The 20,541-nt window shown below is 43.4% G+C and overlaps 1 protein-coding gene across 2 annotated transcripts in view; it reads left to right on the top strand.

Moving 5' to 3' along the window:
- CORO2A (coronin 2A) overlaps positions 1–20,541 on the top strand; it is a 322,094-nt gene that overhangs the window by 57,137 nt on the left and 244,416 nt on the right. Inside the window, exon 2 of one of the 2 annotated variants that reach the window (XM_069236575.1) lies at positions 13,480–13,540. The exons of the other annotated variant lie outside the window; for it this stretch is intronic. The gene's annotated coding sequence lies outside the window, so the exon portion shown is untranslated. The remainder of the gene's footprint in view (positions 1–13,479; positions 13,541–20,541) is intronic. 2 annotated transcript variants of the gene reach the window in all.

Below are 20,541 nucleotides of genomic sequence, written 5' to 3'. Positions count from 1 at the left end.
GTTAAATTCCGTTCCAAATTCCAGCATGGTAATTTGGGGGTGGTGCATCACCCCTACTTCCAGCGCCTAAGATTCCAGTGCATGATATGAATGTTATCAACCCTCCACCCCGCAGCTTGAGACTAGTGTAACCCCATAGGGCCTAACAGATGACTAAGATCTCTCAAACATTTTTACCCAAAGGTATTGCAATATGTAAGCTCTAAGAGGACAAAAACATCTGCAGGCAACGTTCTGTGTCACTTAAATGCTGTTTATACATGAAATGTATCTTCATGCAAATGACAAGTGCACTTTGTTGTATAGCTACTGCATTAGAAGCCAAGGCTGTGAACAAGCAATTGCAAAGCCAATATGTCTCGTCTATGCTAGAGCTATTGGCTTTGCCAATGTGTTTTAGCCATGTTGTTCATCAGCGTGGCTGCTCTTCATCATGGCTAATTGTGGCATAGAGGAGAGTGGTGTGGAGTGTTATAGAGTGGAATGGAGAAGAGTGGAGTAAAGTGGAGTGGCACACAGTGTTGTTTACTGGAGTGGCATAGAGTTGCGTAGAGTGGCATTCACTGGAGTGGTATAGAGTATAGTGGACTGGTGTAGAGTGCATTGGTGTGGAGGGTTGAAGAGTATAGTGATATAGAGTGCAGTGGCATTGAGTACAGTGGCATTGAATTCAGTGGTGTACAATGCAGTACAAGAGAATGCAGTGATGTAGATTATAGTTGTGCACAGTAGAGTGCAGTGGTGCAGAGTGGCACAGAGTAGAATGGTGTAGAGTGCTGCAGAATGGAGTGGTGTAGAGTTGAGTGATGCAGAGGACAGTGGCACAGACTAGAGTTGAGTGGCGTAGAGTGCAGTCGTGTAGAATGCAAAGTAGAGTTGACTGGCATAGAGTGCAGTGACGTAGAGTGGTGCAGAGTTGAGTATAATGGCATAGAATGCAGTAGAGTAGAGTAGTGCAAGGCAGGATGGCATAGAGTTCAGTAGGGGAGAGTGCAGTGTTGCAGAGCAGAGTGTCAGCATGCAGTGGAGTAGAGTGGCATAGAGTACAGTGCAGTGATATACAGTACAATTGTGCAAAGTGCATTGGTCTAAAGTGCAGTGGGTAAGAGTACATTGGCACTGAGTACAGTGACCTAGAGTGGAGTGGCACAGAGTGGAGTGCAGTGCCATAGAGTGCAGTGGCATACAGTAGATTGTTTCAGAGTAGAGTGAAATGGCATAGAGTAGAGTGGCACAGGGTAGAGTGCAGTTATGTAGAATGGCATAGAGTGTAGCGGTGAAGAGTAGATTAGAGTGGCATACAGTAGATTACATAGAGTGAGGGGCATAGATTTGAGGGTTATAGAGTAAAGTGCATTGGCATAGTGTATTGGCGTAGAGTGCAGTGTTGCAGAGTGGCATAGAGAACAGTAGCATACAGTTAAGTATGGTGTGGACTAGACTGCAATGGTGCAAAGTGCAGTGGTGAAGAGTGCAGTGGTGTAGAGTGGCGAAGAGTGTTTTGGTGTAGAGTAGAGTGGTACATGGTAGAGTAGGGAGGGATAGCATGAAATGGTGTAGAGTGCAGTGGCATAGATAGAGTGGAGTGGTGCAGAGTGGAGTGGAGTGGCATGGAGTGGTATAAAGTGAGGTGGTGCAGAGTAGAGTGCAGTGGTGAGGACTGGTGCAGAGTAGAGTGTAGTGGTGTATAGTGGAGTATTTATTGTGTGGTGGCACACTTCAATCACCAGCAACATACTTTCACTGAAATGACCATTACATTTCCACAGACGAAAATGTGTGGAAATTGCATCACCTAGTTTAATGATTAGTTTTGATTAGGTGTCTCCAATCTTTTCTGTAATAAGAACTACTTATATCAAATGAAAAGCATCCTGAGCTACTAATATTATTAGTGTTGCCATATTGACCAAATCAGACAAGATAATATTAGTGGCCGCCCCATGCAAGATTGTCAGCAGGGATCATCTCTATGCACAACGTACAGTTCCCAGCAATATTGTAAAACAAGGCTTTGTCTCTTTGGAGTGTCTTTACATAGTTAATACACAATAACCATAGTTGCAATGCTTGTCGTAGAAAGGTAAATACATAGTAATAATAAGCCTATCCAGTGCTATCTCATCACTCAAATATGCACTTTAAAAACTATTTAAAAAATATGAGTATTTTTCTCTAAACATTAGCTTATGATTTTTGAAAATATACACATTTTCATCACAAAAACATACTTTTTAATGTTGGAATAAGTATATGTATTCAACCAAGTAAAACTGTCTAATGTAGTAGGCTGGGCTTCCCACACCAGAACTACCTTTAGCTCACAAGCGACTCATTGGAGCCTGTATTAGTGACATTGGCAAAAAGCAGATATTATGGGCCCTGGTTCCTCGCTGATAACTATTGGCTGGGGTATGCAAATGTACAGGGGGTTTTGATTGGTTATAGATATCGAGTCCCATACTAGTAGAATCTAGATCAAGGGCAGTAGTAGAAACTTTGGGAAATGCCCTTGCTTGCTAATACAATGTTTAGGGGCTGCATGTTCAAGCCTTTGTAAAAGGCCTAGAAGGCAACATTTTATACCAATTTTGTTATAAACGTCCCAGCACTGTTTCTATATGTGAGGAAGTGCATTGATCCTTTTGGAGCCAGTATGAGACTATTAATAATGACAAAATCAACAAATAATATGACTTGAGTCAAGGGCGACTTTCAACTGGACCAAGTGTCTAATGTTAGTCTTTTGTTGGTATTTTCACATATCACATGCACAGTAACATTTTTGTTGTTGTTGGTATACAAAAAACTTAAAGATTCAACAACTAAGAAAAGAGATATGATTGCACCTTTCTGCAATACTTTGCTAGATTGTTTAGACCGGAGTAGTACTTTTGGTGACCCCCATAGCTATTTCAATTTTAAAAGGGGGTTCACAAGTACTATACCTGCAGTATGTGTAGGAAAGTACCATCTTGCCTGGCGTGTTACCCCCATATTTCACTGTATATATGTTGTTTTAGTTGTATGTGTCACTGGGACCCTGCCAGCCAGGGCCCCAGTGCTCATAAGTGTGCCTTGTATGTGTTACCTGTGTTATGACTAACTGTCTCACTGAGGCTCTGCTAATCAGAACCTCAGTGGTTATGCTCTCTCATTTCTTTCCAAATTGTCACTAACAGGCTAGTGACCAATTTTACCAATTTACATTGGCATACTGGAACACCCTTATAATTCCCTAGTATATGGTACTGAGGTACCCAGGGTATTGGGGTTCCAGGAGATCCCTATGGGCTGCAGCATTTCTTTTGCCACCCATAGGGAGCTCTGACAATTCTTACACAGGCCTACCACTGCAGCCTGAGTGAAATAACGTCCACGTTATTTCACAGCCATTTTACACTGCACTTAAGTAACTTATAAGTCACCTATATGTCTAACCTTTACCTGGTAAAGGTTGGGTGCTAAGTTACTTAGTGTGTGGGCACCCTGGCACTAGCCAAGGTGCCCCCACATTGTTCAGGGCCAATTCCCCAGACTTTGTGAGTGCGGGGACAACATTACACGTGTGCACTATACATAGGTCACTACCTATGTATAGCTTCACAATGGTAACTCTGAATATGGCCATGTAACATGTCTAAGATCATGGAATTGCCCCCCCCAATGCCATCCTGGTATTGGGGAGACAATCCCATGATTCCCCGGGTCTCTAGCACAGACCCGGGTACTGCCAAACTGCCTTTCCCTTTCCCGGGGTTTCACTGCAGCTGCTGCTGCTGCCAACCCCTCAGACAGGTTTCTGCCCTCTTGGGGTCCAGCCAGGCTTGGCCCAGGAAGGCACAACAAAGGACGTCCTCAGAGAGAGGGTGTTACACCCTCTCCCTTTGGAATAAGGTGTCGGGGCTGGGGAGGAGTAGCCTCCCCCAGCCTCTGGAAATGCTTTGATGGGCACAGATGGTGCCCATCTCTGCATAAGCCAGTCTACACCGGTTCAGGGATCCCTCAGCCCTGCTCTGGCGCGAAACTGGACAAAGGAAAGGGGAGTGACCACTCCCCTGACCTGCACCTCCCCTGGGAGGTGCCCAGAGCTCCTCCAGTGTGCTCCAGACCTCTGCCATCTTGGAAACAGAGGTGCTGCTGGCACACTGGACTGCTCTGAGTGGCCAGGGCCAGCAGGTGACGTCAGAGACTCCTTCTGATAGGCTCCTTCAGGTGTTGCTAGCCTATCCTCTCTCCTAGGTAGCCAAACCTCCTTTTCTGGCTATTTAGGGTCTCTGCTTTGGGGAATTCCTTAGATAACGAATGCAAGAGCTCATCCGAGTTCCTCTGCATCTCTCTCTTCACCTTCTGCCAAGGAATCGACTGCTGACCGCGCTGTAAGCCTGCAAAACTGCAACAAAGTAGCAAAGACGACTGCTGCGACATTGTAACGCTGATCCTGCCGCCTTCTCGACTGTTTTCCTGGTGGTGCATGCTGTGGGGGTAGTCTGCCTCCTCTCTGCACTAGACGCTCCGAAGAAATCTCCCGTGGGTCGACGGAATCTTCCCCCTGCAACCGCAGGCACCAAAAAACTGCATCACCGGTCCTCTGGGTCTCCTCTCAGCACAACGAGCGAGGTCCCTTGAACTCAGCAACTCTGTCCAAGTGACTCCCACAGTCCAGTGACTCTTCAGTCCAAGTTTGGTGGAGGTAAGTCCTTGCCTCCCACGCTAGACTGCATTGCTGGGAACCGTGTGTTTTGCAGCTACTCCGTCTCTTGTGCTCTCGACGAGGATTTCCTTCATGCACAGCTAAGCCTGGGTCCCCGGCACTCTAACCTGCATTGCACAACCTCCTGAGTTGTCCTCCAGCGGCGTGGGACTCTCTTGTGCAACTTCGGGTGAGCACCGATTCACTCCACTTCGTAGTGCCTGTTCGGGCACTTCTGCGGGTGCTGCTTGCATCTGAGTGGGCTCTTTGTCTTGCTGGACGCCCCCTCTGTCCCCTCACGCAATTGGTGACATCCTGGTCCCTCCTGGGCCACAGCAGCATCCAAAAACCCTAACCGTGACCCTTGCAGCTAGCAAGGCTTGTTTGCGGTCTTTCTGCGGGGAAAACACTTCTGCACGACTCTTCATGACATGGGACATCCATCCTCCAAAGGGGAAGTTTCTAGCCCTTGTCGTTCGTGCAGAATCCTCAGCTTCTACCATCCGGTGGCAGCTTTTTTGCACCCACAGATGGCATTTCCTGGGCATCTGCCCACTCCCGACTTGATCGTGACGTTTGGACTTGGTCCTCTTGTTCCACAGGTACTCTCGTCTGGAAATCCATTGTTGTTGCATTGCTGGTGTTGGTCTTTCCTGCAGAATTCCCCTATCACGACTTCTGTGCTCTTTGGGGAACTTAGGTGCACTTTGCACCCACTTTTCAGGGTCTTGGGGTGGGCTATTTTTCTAACCCTCACTGTTTTCTTACAGTCCCAGCGACCCTCTACAAGGTCACATAGGTTTGGGGTCCATTCGTGGTTCGCATTCCACTTCTAGAGTATATGGTTTGTGTTGCCTCTATCCCTATGTGCCCCCATTGCATTCTATTGTGACTATACATTGTTTGCACTGTTTTCTATTACTATTACTGCATATTTTGGTATTGTGTACATATATCTTGTGTATATTTGCTATCCTCATACTGAGGGTACTCACTGAGATACTTTTGGCATATTGTCATAAAAATAAAGTACCTTTATTTTTAGTATATCTGTGTATCGTGTTTTCTTATGATATTGTGCATATGACACTAGTGGTACTGTAGGAGCTTCACTCGTCTCCTAGTTCAGCCTAAGCTGCTCTGCTAAGCTACCTTTTCTATCAGCCTAAGCTGCTAGACACCCCTCTACACTAATAAGGGATACCTGGGCCTGGTGCAAGGTGTAAGTACCCGTTGATACTCACTACAAGCCAGTCCAGCCTCCTACAGTATGCCAACAGGGGATTTGAAACTATTAACTAGAATGCCTTTTTTAGCAATATTGTGTCGCTCCCTAATTATATCTACAGTCTCTCAGTGATATCTACAACTGTATCTGAGTGATGATGATCATTATTCTTCTTAGGACTAGTTCCATTCTATGAATGAAAGTGGCTCGAATGGGGAGAGCCATGCCAACATAAGAGGGTTTCTACAATGTGGAATTGACAGTGAAACAATTATATGTGTCCTGAAACAATGTGGAAAAATGTTTAAGGTACAGCACCATTGGACCTTACGTGTTTTTTGCAGAGATAGAAACAAAATGATGATGAACTGATATTGAGAAATTGTATTAATTTAATAGGAATGGTTCTGACAATTGTACAACATTTACTAGATTTACCAAATCTTTATACATAATTAGTGACCACCTCCCTGGTCAGTCATCACAAAGACCCTTGAATAAACGCCATACATAAAGGGAGAGAGGCGTGCTCTAACACAATGGAATATCACAAAAACATAAGATTGCACCAACACATACCAAACACGGCCATTTTGTTTTGTTCCTCAAATCTTTTCCAGGCTGTTGGCATACGCTTCCTGCTCAAGATGATAAACTTGTGTTTTGTTTTAAAAAATTCAGAAAATTTTAAGATTACATGATAGGGTGTTGATTTTGGCGTTTTCTTAAAACAGATATTGATTACAAGCTGCACACTAAATTTTACATTATATTTGGCCAAGAAGATGACCCAGAAGTCCTAGTATTGACATCTCTTGCTTGCTGGGGTAAATGTTTTATAATGTCACAACTGTAAAATGTGCTGTATATAATTTTTTTTAATGTTAAAATAGTTTTAAAATGTTTGTCGTAGATTTAAAGAAATTAACCACAGGATATATGCGCTATGCTGTCACACAGATTCTAAGGACCCGATTCACAAAGGTAAAGTTAGATCAAAGGTCTGTGTTTAGGACAGAAGTCTTACTTTACTACTTTTCGATATTCACAAAGATGAGTTACAAGTAGTATTTGACGACTGCCGAGTTTCTGCACTCAGGGTGGAATCTTCAGACACAGAGCAGAAATTTCGCACTCTTGGCAGATTTCCTTCATCAACGTCTTCACCAGACTCAACCCCGACCTGCCCCTGATCTTACTCCGAGACCTAGGCCCTTATTACGAGTCTGGCAGTCCTGGGACCACCAGACTCACTGTGGCGGTTGGACCGCCGCCAAAGCAGCGGTCCGGCCTCCACATTATGAACATGGTGGAGCCGCCATGGGTGACCGCTGGCACCGCCAGGTTGCTGCCGGTCGACAGCCTGGCAGTGCTGGCGGTCTTAATCCGCAAAGGCTGGCGGAGCCTGTAAACTTGGGGATGCGCCCAAAACATACGTCTCTGCAGGGCAGATGCAAAGAGGAGAAACACCTTTATTTCTCCTTGTTTTTTCCTCTTTCTTTGGAAAACACCCGTATGGATTGTTTCTTTGCAGGACGGTGCCCCTTCCTGCACAAAAACAATCCGGGTAATAACAAAGGCACCCTTGCATCATGGCACCCTTGCACTATTGTGCAAGGGTGTCTGCGTTAGCAGTATGCTGCCGAAACGTCACCAGTGCAGGGGAAATGGACAAGAATGCACCATATTGCATAAATAAGGTGCATTCCTGCCCTTTCACATTGGCATATGGCAGAGCAGCAAGGTAATAGTCAAGTTTCAAACTAAAGAACTACTGAACACTTTGGATTGTCTACACTGAACTTTATCTTTCTTCAGCTGCTTGGAGGGTTATTTGTTTTATCATGAAAACTAGCCCAAGTACTAACCATGGTTCTTGCAAGGATCAGGGCAGCGGCCGTGCTCTACATGCAGCTTGGGATAAAGGAGAAAAGAAAAGCTTTTGTGCCCAAGCCTAGATCTCTTATGTGCAAACATTTTCAACAGTTCCAGGACACACGGGTTTCTGGGTTCAGGTTGTGACATTCAGAGCTTCCTTCAACACTGGACCCGCAGGTTAGTGATGCAGGTTAGAGTCATGGAGCACAAAAGGACAACACCCCAGGTCACTGAACCAAGGTTCAGTCAATGCTTATTTCTTAGAAAATAAGAAGTATTTTACTCAATTCACACACAGCGTAATACTGTACATAATATCATTGTAGCAACCATTGCTACACGTTCTAGAATAGCTAAACAGCAGTCCTAATAGGAAAGTTCCTGCTGATGCTCTCTGCGTGAACAAATGTGGTCTCTGGGGGATTCCCTGGGAGTTTTTTTGGCAATCTGGTTCTGTAATACAAACCTTGCCGTAATTGTGCCAGTGTGATGTTTTCCTTGCCCTCTTCCCACTTTCTGGTCAATCTGTCCCTCCTTTGATTGGTCCATTGTACTTTTGTGTCTGGATTAATTGTTTTTAGTGGCTGGCAGCGCCTGTGGTCACCACTCATCAGTGACCTCCCGGTGGTGTGCCCCCCCATATGGCGCACTCCATGGCAATGTCAAGGTTCTAGTGCTATACAAGCTAACAATTCTGCTTCATGATGCAGGCCCCAACCCTCGCTGATTCAGGTAAACAACGAATGGGTTGGCACCAGTTAGGAGGATGTTGCAGTGCTCGTGGTCCTGTGGATCTTACTTCTTCAGTTGTTTCTTGGGTACACCATACAAAAAAGCTTGGTGTCCTCCGGAGATGGCAAATGTGAATGTTATTTGCTGATGTCAATCTTCTTCTTGGTCCTTGTAGATTTTGTTCAAAGTACAACTGTAGACTGCGATCAACATTTCTTTAACTCTCCGAAGCTTCTGGAAGCTCACACCGTTGGAACAGCATTAGCTTTGATTTATCTCACCATTGCCCCTTCATAAATCCTTTCTTACAGAATAGCATCTTCCTCAAATAATGACACCTCCAATGCCCTTTCTAAGCAGTCAGTCAGCTCTCGCCCTCCAGACAGAGTCTAGATACACACTCCTGGCAGGTTTGTTGAATTTCCCCAGGTTATTGGTCCCAAACCTGCAAACTGAGTTGGCAGTACTTACCCCAATCCTGGAGCTCAAAGAGTTTCTTGGTTACCATTGGTAGGAACCCCAAATTTAGGGAAATAAACTTTTGCTCCCATGCTGACAGTTTCTGCGGCATCTTTAAACTAAAGTTGCAGACACAACTATTTCAACAGTTAGCTGAGAGACGAGTTCTGGGCAGCTCTGCCCTTTTTAGGTCTGCCTAAGGCAAAAGGATGGCAGCCAACACCAAACCTATTGATTTTTGCCAATGCTTGGTATTTATCCCACTCAGACTGATTCAGCCACAATCTTCTTCACAATGTGTGAGCAAGATGGTAGGGTTTAGTTGGGAGTCTTCTTTCAGTAGAAACCCACAACAAGGGAATAAGATAAGAGAGGTTTTGGCATGTAATTACCTGTGCACTTATGGTAGTAGTCCTGCCACAAAACAATATGACAGTGAGAAGCTCCCTGGCTTCAAAGAGACACTCTCTCTTTTATTTAACACTTCTCAGTTTGAACCACATCTAAGGAGCCCTGGAAAACTCTTGAGGAAAATACTTTTTAGGGTGAGCGTGAAAGCCTTCTGGCCTGTTGTAGTCTCTAGGGGCTTTTAACCACGCCCACCGCATGCCCATCACTATCACTCGTTCATGGGCTTGCCTTTCAAAAATCTTTTGTTATCATTGGTAAATGCTTTGTTTGTCTCTCCTTGGGGACGTTTTGTTACCGCTTTGGCCATCGACCCTGTTACATGGATAATTGTATGTTTGCCGATACGTTTGACTGCGAGCGAACTTCTTTTTCTTTTTGTGCCTCTCTTTCGCGCTAACTGCGGTCCTAGCGCTTTAAATCGGCTTGCTTATGTCAACTGTTCTACTTTTCATTTTCAATTTGTGTGACAAGAAAAGTCCAGTTAGTAATTTACAACGCTAATAGCTCTAACTCGAGCAAATGCTTGTTTAAATTGCAGCCCCTGTTCCATTAAGGGACAGATTTTACAAGGAATGAATGTCTGCTCTTTCTTGGAGTCCTCCATCCCCGCATTCACGGCGCTTTCGTAGTTTTGCTAAAGGATTGTGCCTTATTGACAGGCAGGATTTTTGCAAATCTTATCATTTGTAAGTTTTTGCACAGACCCAAATTAGGACATCATTCGCAGCACAAAGATATTTTCTGGTCACAAATCAGTTGCTGTGTTAAAACCGCGACAGCCCTGCTATGTAACCTGTATAACAATACATCGGGACACAGCTCAACTCCTCAGTGAGAAGTTACAACTACACTCAGGCAGAGCTTTGTGAATTGGCTTTTTAAAATTAGTACATCATTTACAATAATTTCTTCCGAAAGTAGAATGTAGAAGGATAATAGCCATGTAAATCGCTAATGTGCTCTGTTCCAGGAAGTACAGAATGACTCGAAATAGGATAGTTATTTAAAGACAGCTGTACTAATGCACCAGCGCACTGCACATGTGAAGCTGCGATAATTCAATCTTTTTATTGCAAAACCTCTGGACTCTGTCTGGACTCTGGATCCGTGACTCATACTAGTAACAAGAACGATCTTTTTCAAACTTGCAGACTCTGCAGAGGTTGGAGCCGTGACTCATAAGGAGGCCGCAATCACCCTCTTTCCCGCGTTTGTGAACACACTCAGTATTAGATCCCAGCATGCACCGCTTTGTCCAAAGAGACAAACCGCATGCATTGTCTCAGTCAATGTTATATTTGTAGGACCGGGGCTCGACACTCCAAAAGTATTTATAATCTAACGAATCAAAAATAAAGAAAAAAACACGCACCTGAATTCTATTTGACATCCGTCATGAACGTGAATGAGATTTGTTAGTGCGGGATTCTTCGGGTAAGCTGTGTGTCTGATCTTCCCGTGACGTACCAGATCTGGAGAGCTAACCTCTGGCATAAGGAGCAAGTGTAAAGCCCCGTGAGCTAGGCCAAGTGAAGCAGCCCAAAGATGGGTCAGGTGGAAGACTGACTAAATCTCAGTGGGGAGATGGTTTTCTGCAGGCCCCCATGTATATACCCTCGGCCGCTGGAACGTTTCCATAGCTGAGGGCCAAATGATGCGTCAGGGTTAAGAACATTATGGAACAAGAAAGGACAAATTATGTGGCGTTATGAGGCACACCTTGTGATAGTATTATCTCATTAGTTTGTTATTTTGAATCTTGTTAACACGGTGTGGGCATTAATCGCACATAGTTTGTATCAGTTTAACACCTAAACATAGCAATCAGCTACAGAAAGGTGACCAGCCCTTGCAAAGGGACTTCCGCTGCAAGGTGACACGTGCTGCTCTATTTTTAGTCCTTTTTTTAATTGTTTGAGTTAGAAACATTTTTTTTGTTAAAATCTGCAGATTATGCAGAAGATGATAGATTAGCTGGCCAATGTGACAAATCTACAATTATGTGATAATCGCTGCAGCCGAACAATCACTTATTTCCAGTGGCCCTGTACATACCAGTAAATGCTACCGTAAACAAGGCATCAAATAACCAATGGCAAGATCAACTCAGTCCTCTATGAGGGAGGAGGAGTAGAAGCTTCCCCCAGGCAAGCCACAGACTGACAGAGGGGGCTTGACAGTGGAAAGAGATCTACATGAAAAGTAATTCCTTAATTGTTTAATTTTGCTTATTGTGTTATGCCACCTTTGGACGTAGACCAATTGAGATGGAAAGAGGTAGGCTCAGTGAGCAGCATCTCAACTGTGCACAGACTGAGTCAAAGCCAGAAGGCATGCCTCCAACCTTGATGCAGCTTAGACAGACCACCAAGGTAAGGGTATCAGAGATGGTCCTTCTGGTACGTGATGTCTAATCATGTGTTATCCATAAAAACGATGTAGCAGAGTTATTTACTGATGAACACAGTATTTGTGGAGACAGGTATAGGGTGAATACAATCTGTGACAAAGGTGATCTCTGCGGACCGCTAAGGGCTTGAGATAGCTGATAAGATGTCAGGTGCTGCCATTACTTGGTGCTTGCAATCGATTAGAAGGGATTCAAACAAGATCACACATCTAGGCCCATAGTTGTATTGAGAGGCTGAGGGAGGATGCTGTGGATTACATTGTTAAATGTAACTAAAAGATAATTTGGGAGTAGAGTGCGCTCATGGCCTGACATTTAAGAGATCCAGGCTGTTGCTGCTTTCTGTTCCGAGGTGGTGCAAACACTGGAGTGATAGTTATTTGAAGGGCCATCTAACGCCAGTTGTGAGACTTGCTTCATGACGATCGACGTTAGGACCTCGAGGAAGCTAACGTGTACGAATTTTAATTTCCTTCTTGAACTAAAGCAACACATCCGTTTTTCACACTGTAGGTGCAAAGGGACTCAAGTTTCAGGGTCTGGTGTTTTTTTTGTTATTCCCCCCAGAACTCTCATCTTGAACCTTGCCTTTTCTGATTTACAGTACAGCAATCAGTTAGAAGGTTGTGATTGGCACGGATGCCACATGCGAAATAATAATACATATATATTTCTACAGCAATTGCTAATGCTGCAGGATGCTCTCTGAGGCTAAGAGCCACACGTGAGTTGTGCATCATGAATTCCGTGCAATCCGGCAGGACCATTCTCTTCTTCACTGAACTGGCCTGTGCCCTGTCCTGTGGGACACCAGCACCATTGGCTCTCCAAAAAATGTGCCTATGTGACCCATTAAGTCGATAAGCATTCTTTGAAGAGCATGATTTGTGGCTTAATCTGCTTTCGATCAGTTTGCTAGGATGTTTCTTTAGAGTATGATCTATCATTAACCCTTTCCTTATAATGGATGTTATACGCTTTAGAACAATTACTTTGTCAGGCTACCTTCAACAACTTTGTAGACTTTTTCTAAAATGCAATTTCGTACAATGTATCCTTACTTCACGTCCTTTCATCCTGCTACTTCCAAGTAATCATAATAGACACTTTAAAAAGGCATAGTTGAAGACTTCAAGAAGTGCTTATTTTATTTAATAAAATGGCAAGTGTGGGTCCCTAAAGTTCTTCTTAGGAGCCTGCCGCCTGCTGTGCTGCATGACGTAGTTTCTGAATACCACTCCTGCTTAGTTTTGATTCCACTTCATGCCTCTATCACCACCCTTCACTTCCTTGTCTTTCTAATATCCCTCTTTTATACTCCTTCTAATCCCTATTTTCTCTCTTTGTCACTGTTTTCCTACCTTTCTCTTCCTCCTTTCTCCCTTTACTGCCTCTCTCTTGCGCTAGGCCAAAGTCTAATTATGAAAAATACGCCCCAATCCCCAAAAGTCAGTCCAGGTGCCCACCACTGGCACAAATAAAGCACCAACTTGAAGTAAGCATTGCAGCACAACACAGCAAAGTGTACAACTAAATAGGGATTCTAGTGTTGTCTCTGCCATTGTAGAACATCTGTTTGTGAAGTTCTAAATAAATGCAAAGTGGTTAAGGTTTAAGGTAGACCACAGGTAACCTAATTATACATGTACATATGATTCTATTTTACAGACACTGGGAAAGACAACAAATTAAAGAAAAGGATTCCTGAGCCCAAACGCCTCAATTTAAGGTACAAATGAAAAGTGCCAGAGCAAGGCCATGTTAAAGAGCGTTAAGCATTTATGAAAATGTTGAGCTGGTAATGGCATTTTGCTAATGCAGCTGGAATCACAGCCCGACTCTGAGTCACCTTTAAAAAGCACTAAATAATACAAGAAGCGCACTGTGCTAGCCAACAAAATTGCAGCCATTTACAAACTAAATGTGGCATCACGAGGTCATGCAAATGTCTTAATAAGCCACACCTCCTAGAAATAGTTGTTAAATCTCCTCTGCACGTGTCAGTGAATTGAATAGCATCAGGAGAGGCCCAGTGCTGAAAAAATAAAGGCTGCCTGACATAGGGATGGGATGTGAGCGGGGCGAGCTGCAGCAGCAGCTTGGAGATGGGGGCGTAGCTGGTGCAGCCAGGGCCGGGTTTAGGGGGTGCAACTGATACAGCCGCCCTGGGCACTGACATGTAGGGGGGCACTGACCTCAGGGGGGGTGAAAGAGTGTTTAACAATTACTTACAGTTTAAAAGCGTCTGATGCAGGGTTGCTTGTCTGCTTAGCTTTTCGGCAGCAATAAAAATGTCAAGATAACTCTTGTGATTAATATTCCTGCTTGAGATTGGAGTTTTGTCTAGTGGCAGTTTTACCTCACCATGAAATAGTGCAGAGGGTTAATATGCCTGCAGCAAAAAGTTGATCTGTATTTTATGTGGGTAGCTGAGTAGAATAGTAAAGCCAGCCTTTATCAGCGCTTTAAAACAAATGAAATGTATGTGAAAGGGGCTATGGAGAGATGAGGGGCACATTTGTGGGGTGGTAATGAGGGAGGTCATAGGGGTGGGGGGTGCAAAAAGAGACTGTTGCACCAGGCTCCACCAGCGCTAAAGCCATCCCCTAAGTGAAGCAGGTGAAGTGGCACCTGGTCCAACAGGTTCTGTATGAGCATTGTTACTCCAAAGCTGGGAGCGGGTGTGGCTGGATTAATTAACCCACCATCACATTTAGTAATACTGCATGATGTCAATGCCCCTCTCCAGAGTGCTGGTATTTACTAAATACACTAATACCGCTGCAAATAACCAGGAAATTGGTAATCGTAATGTCCGGTATTACATTAATTATGGTTTTCCATATTATTTACTTTCTTCTGCCACTTGGGGTGCTTTCCCTTATGCATGGTGGATGTATCAAGAAGGTGGATGGAAACACAGTTATGAGCCTTACAGTCATGGAATATTATTTCTGTTGTGGCATATATCTGATTCTTGCAAGTTGTGTTTCATCTTTAGCTTTGGGTACTCTCCAATTTACGGCATTTACACTCATTGAATATTATCGATGTTGTGTCATATATCCACTCTTGCAAATAGTGTTTCTTCTTTAGTTTGGGTATTGTCTAATTTGATTATCTTATTATGTGAGCGATTTGTTGACTACTCACAGGTGTGTTTCTTTACTGCACCAATGGTTTGGTGATGGATCACTTTGTAAATGCAATATTTTTAAGGTTTTGATTAAGTATGTTTTGTTTGATTGAGACCCTGATAAAGTCGCTTGTGAACTATCCATAGCGGCGAAACATGGGTTGGCTATAAGATTCATCAGAATCAGCTGAAGATTGAAAATGATGAAGCTTGGGGCCCATATTCTTGCTTCTTTTCTTCCAACAGACCTTATTAGGAGTCTCAAGTAGTAAAGGGAAGTTAAAATTAACACTTCAAATCAATTAACATTGTAACCTATTTGGTCACACATTAAATCCCGGAGATAGAAGATGAAGTTCGAAAGTTTATTAAAATCAAGGGCCAAACGTCTGTAAATGAATCTCAAAAACATAATACATGAATACAGAATCACTAAAGGTGAAGTAAAGTGTTGAATGAGATTAAATTTTACAAGCATAAGGCAAACAAGAATTTCAGTTGCAGCAATGCAAAAGATAAGAAAGAAGAGCTGATGATCAGTATATAGATTGCAGTCTGCTTGGCTAGTCATTGGCAAAATGAAGTTAATCTAAATACCCTAAACTAAGCTAAAGGAAATCTTAATTATCTCTCAGGAAATATTGGAAAGTGTCAGAGTAAGAGAAGCCGCAGTAGAAGTTCTGACTTACAGAGGTGTTGTGTAGCATAAAGCCGCACAAAGTGATAAAGACTAGAGAGGTCAATATCCCTCCAAGTCTCAAGGGGAATCTACTCTCCTCAGAGGCTAATAAGAATCTGCTCTCTTCTAACTGAGTGCCAATTAAACCTACATAACCTTGGATGTGGGCTCCCAGATTTCCAAATGTACTATCGTGCAGCACAGTGTCAATTTGCATTTCACTGGTTTCATCCAGATGCCTGCCTCCCTTACACTAAGCCTGAACGTGACCAAGTGGGAACCATCTCCCTGAGTTCTCTCATACCACAGGGCCTCAAACTGGACCCAGCTAATACAGGGAGTGCAGAATTATTAGGCAAGTTGTATTTTTGAGGATTAATTTTATTATTGAACAACAACCATGTTCTCAATGAACCCAAAAAACTCATTAATATCAAAGCTGAATATTTTTGGAAGTAGTTTTTAGTTTGTTTTTAGTTTTAGCTATGTTAGGGGGATATCTGTGTGTGCAGGTGACTATTACTGTGCATAATTATTAGGCAACTTAGCAAAAAAAAAAAATATACCCATTTCAATTATTTATTATTACCAGTGAAACCAATATAACATCTCAACATTCACAAATATACATTTCTGACATTCAAAAACAAAACAAAAACAAATCAGTGACCAATATAGCCACCTTTCTTTGCAAGGACACTCAAAAGCCTGCCATCCATGGATGCTGTCAGTTTTTTGATCTGTTCACCATCAACATTGCGTGCAGCAGCAACCACAGCCTCCCAGACACTGTTCAGAGAGGTGTACTGTTTTCCCTCCTTGTAAATCTCACATTTGATGATGGACCACAGGTTCTCAATGGGGTTCAGATCAGGTGAACAAGGAGGCCATGTCATTAGATTTCCTTCTTTTATACCCTTTCTTGCCAGCCACGCTGTGGAGTACTTGGACGCGTGTGATGGAGCATTGTCCTGCATGAAAATCATGTTTTTCTTGAAGGATGCAGACTTCTTCCTGTACCACTGCTTGAAGAAGGTGTCTTCCAGGAACTGGCAGTAGGACTGGGAGTTGAGCTTGACTCCATCCTCAACCCGAAAAGGCCCCACAAGCTCATCTTTGATGATACCAGCCCAAACCAGTACTCCACCTCCACCTTGCTGGCGTCTGAGTCGGACTGGAGCTCTCTGCCCTTTACCAATCCAGCCACGGGCCCATCCATCTGGCCCATCAAGACTCACTCTCATTTCATCAGTCCATAAAACCTTAGAAAAATCAGTCTTGAGATATTTCTTGGCCCAGTCTTGACATTTCAGCTTGTGTGTCTTGTTCAGTGGTGGTCGTCTTTCAGCCTTTCTTACCTTGGCCATGTCTCTGAGTATTGCACACCTTGTGCTTTTGGGCACTCCAGTGATGTGGCAGCTCTGAAATATGGCCAAACTGTTGGCAAGTGGCATCGTGGCAGCTGCACGCTTGACTTTTCTCAGTTCATGGGCAGTTATTTTGCGCCTTGGTTTTTCCACACGCTTCTTGCGACCCTGTTGACTATTTTGAATGAAACGCTTGATTGTTCGATGATCACGCTTCAGAAGCTTTGCAATTTTAAGAGTGCTACATCCCTCTGCAAGATATCTCACTATTTTTGACTTTTCTGATCCTGTCAAGTCCTTCTTTTGACCCATTTTGCCAAAGGAAAGGAAGTTGCCTAATAATTATGCACACCTGATATAGGGTGTTGATGTCATTAGACCACACCCCTTCTCATTACAGAGATGCACATCACCTAATATGCTTAATTGGTAGTAGGCTTTCGAGCCTATACAGCTTGGAGTAAGACAACATGCATAAAGAGGATGATGTGGTCAAAATACTCATTTGCCTAATAATTCTGCACTCCCTGTATACCAACACTGTCTACCATGAGTTACGCATGGAGGAAGCTCTGCCGTGTCCTGGGGAGTGGCCTTCTGTACTCCCCTGCACTCTCCCTTACCCGCAACCCATTGCTGCCATTAACTCTTGAGAAGGTGGTCCAACAAATGCTGACCAGCCATGAACTACACACAATATGCAATTTTTTTCCCCCCTGACGACCATCTCCCCACACATGAAACATGCAGATGTCAACAGGTTTGCACATGCTTCTCATATGGACAGTTTTAATACTCCAGTGTATACATGGCACCCTGTGGACACGTATTCCCTCCTATCCCCTGTCTTCGGACAACTTCACCCTCCTGATGCTATTAATATTGGACACAGATGGCAATTAACTCGTTTCCAAACTTTATCATGCATGCATAACCCTCAAACCCACATATGACACAAGTATTAGGACACCATGAGACTGTGGCCTGGGCTGCCCTCTTACAGACCAGGAGTGGTAGTATTGTTCACAAATAAAACTTGTCTCACCCAACCGCCAACATAAACTTCTCCACTTCCAGTTCTTACACAAAGCCTATGTGACAGCCAGTGCCCTGACCGTCATAGACCCGTCTAGATCCTCCCAATGCCTGAAATTCAAAGCCCCAGATGCCGACTTTCCTCATTTGACATGGACGTGCACACACATCTGTGCATACTGGTCCAAAGTGTTTGACTGCCTTTCCCGAATGACTGAGATGAGACTGGAGCCAGAGGCATTGCCGGTGCTTTTGGGATACGCAGTGGATGCCCCAAAAAATACTCGTATAGTTACTGGCCTTTATCTTAACCAAAAGAGAGATAGCATTGTATTGGGGCAAAGGAATTGGCCCCTCCTCCTAGGCCTGGATTAAAAACATAGTACACTATGGCATGATGAGTTAATTATACACAACAATGCAGCACTCTATTGCACATCCAAAATACATCTGGTAGCCTCTTCAAGACAACTTGTTATCTATTGAATGGTCAGAGTCCCTCTGATATCCCCCTCTCCTGAGTACGATCTACATTGTGCTCCCAGGATGCCAAACCACATGGGGGAAACCCCTTGTATCCCTCTCCACATGGGTCGCCCAAATCCACTCCCATCCCCAACAACCTCACACTCTATGTATATGAACATAGGACTTGAATTACTGCTTTTTCTGTGTCATTTTGATGTCACAACAAATATTGTGTATTGTTCCACTTTGTGGCTTTTGGATGTTTCTGTTTGTCTGGTCATGAAAAATGATAAAGTGCTAAAGAAAAAAACTATAGAACCTTTGAGATGTATACATCATCAACACCAGTAGTTTTCCTTCTTTTTTTGCACAGTTGAAGTTGGCAACTCACTTCAGTTTCTCATCCCACGAATCAAACATTCAGGGCGACCTTGAGGGTCTCTTGAATCCCGGTTCATAAACAGGAATCTTCTTAGTTTGTTAGCGCTCCCTGTCCTTGCCAAAGTATCCTCCCATATTCCTCTATCTCAGATACACAATATGAATTTCATTAACTTGTAGACTCCGACAGATGCATCTGCAAATCAGCTTACATCGCAAGCAAAATTACATGTTGAAGGTTAAATACATGAAACTAACATTTCAGGCCTTTGGTTATGCAAAGTTAATATGACATTTCAACGTTCAAGGTACATGATTATGAGTGCATTTTACAATTATAAATGAAGACAGGAATTATAAATGAAATGTGATTATATGTAGTTACACCACAGTATCATAATTAGAATGCACAAGTACACATGTAGCTATGTGTTACAATTCAGTATGAATAAGTTCAAAGATTAGAACACATAGATATATGAATTACTACTTTTCTATGTGAATGCACCTTCAGTAATACGATTTGGTTGCTCCACTTTACATTAGTGACGTTAAGGCACACAATGTATGTATTGTCGATTACATGGTGATGTCACTTCCGTGACACATGATGGTGCAACCAAATTTATGCGTTCCCAAAAATAAAGACTACTGAACACTTTGGATATCTACACTGACCTTTATACTTTTTTCAGCTGCTTAGGGGCTCATTTATTTTTTGGTGGAAGCTCTGTGCTTTCTGTTGAAGAGCACCACACAGTGTTGGACATTAATTTGTATATTGAAGGCACACACAGGAATGCACCTATTTAGAACAAGCCACCTGCTCTTATTTTTGTCCCTAATTTTCATGGTAATGGCCCAGTCTCAGTTTGCCAGGTGATAAATTACATGCTGGACTTTACAAGGCTAGTTTATTAACACAGAGACACATTTACAGACTGAAATAAAGTCATATTATTATTCTGTTCAATTTTATGTTGGATATGCCAACTAGAAGATCTTATAGGCGTATATTATTTTTTAGATATGATGCTTGTGTGCAGAAGTTGACAATTGTGCTAAGCCTGAGCATAGACTGACAAAGCAGTCTTTTATTTTTATTTGTTGTCACTATGTTGCAGTCTTAGCTACAAGGACCTGTGGACCCACTTAGATGCACAACTTTTAAAATTCAGTACTTTTAGCACATTGATGTCCTCTTCTACAGGCCAATAGGTCCAGCTACACTCACTTTCTCTGTGTCTGTACTACAGATATAAGAAGTGTCTGGGGAAAAATACAAGCCCCAACTCACAGTGTAGACTTAGGCCCATATTTACAAGGCCCTAGCACCTCATGGTGCCACATTGGAGTCATAGTTTGTTTACACTAATGTGGCTCAACAAGGCAAAAATAGCCACGCTATATTTACAAAGTGGCGCAGTGCAGGCATTGCACCAGTTTGCGACCCCTTGTGCCACTTTGTCTATGCCAGGCATAATGAATGCAAGGGGGGCGTTCCAGCAGTAGGAGGCCCGCAAAAATTGTGCAAGGAAATCTACAAGATTTAATTGCGCCATTTTTGCCATCATTTTTAATGCCTGCTCAGAGAAGGTGTTAAAAGGATGCACCTATTGTGATCAATGGGCCTCCTTGCACTTTGCTCCAATAGCGTAAAAATG

This window comes from Pleurodeles waltl, chromosome 1_2, assembly GCF_031143425.1.
Source record: "Pleurodeles waltl isolate 20211129_DDA chromosome 1_2, aPleWal1.hap1.20221129, whole genome shotgun sequence".
In the NCBI taxonomy this organism is placed as follows: Eukaryota; Metazoa; Chordata; class Amphibia; order Caudata; family Salamandridae; genus Pleurodeles; species Pleurodeles waltl.
The sequence above is the reverse complement of the archived record's forward strand: the minus strand, read 5'-3'. Positions and strand labels throughout refer to the sequence as shown.